Below are 452 nucleotides of genomic sequence, written 5' to 3' on the forward strand. Positions count from 1 at the left end.
CATAAATCTCTACTCCTAATGTCTCAGTCCGTAGGTCGTTCGTTCGTTTCGTTCACTTCCACCCTTCCACCGATCGATACATGCCCCCACCACGCGATCTCCCTCCCATCGATTTTCTTCCTCCCTACGAAAACCAAGACCGGTTTTAATTCCATGCCCAGAAAAACCAAACCAACTCTTCCATTCTTCCATCAATCGCACCTTTCCATATAACACACCAATCATTCCGTCCTTCCCTTCCATATACGACAACAATCAAATCATATCGATTATTTCCGTCACAAAAAGCTTCCATAAACAACAACAACAATCTAATCATATCGAATATTTCGCTCTTTCCGTACACAACAAATACCGATCGATTATCTCTACTCCTAATGGGAGAGTCCGCTGTCGTTTGGTTTGGTTCGTTTCGCATCAATCGGATGACGTTGCTAGCCCCACCCTACGTG

Source organism: Triticum dicoccoides, chromosome 2A, assembly GCF_002162155.2.
Source record: "Triticum dicoccoides isolate Atlit2015 ecotype Zavitan chromosome 2A, WEW_v2.0, whole genome shotgun sequence".
Classification (NCBI taxonomy): Eukaryota; Viridiplantae; Streptophyta; class Magnoliopsida; order Poales; family Poaceae; genus Triticum; species Triticum dicoccoides.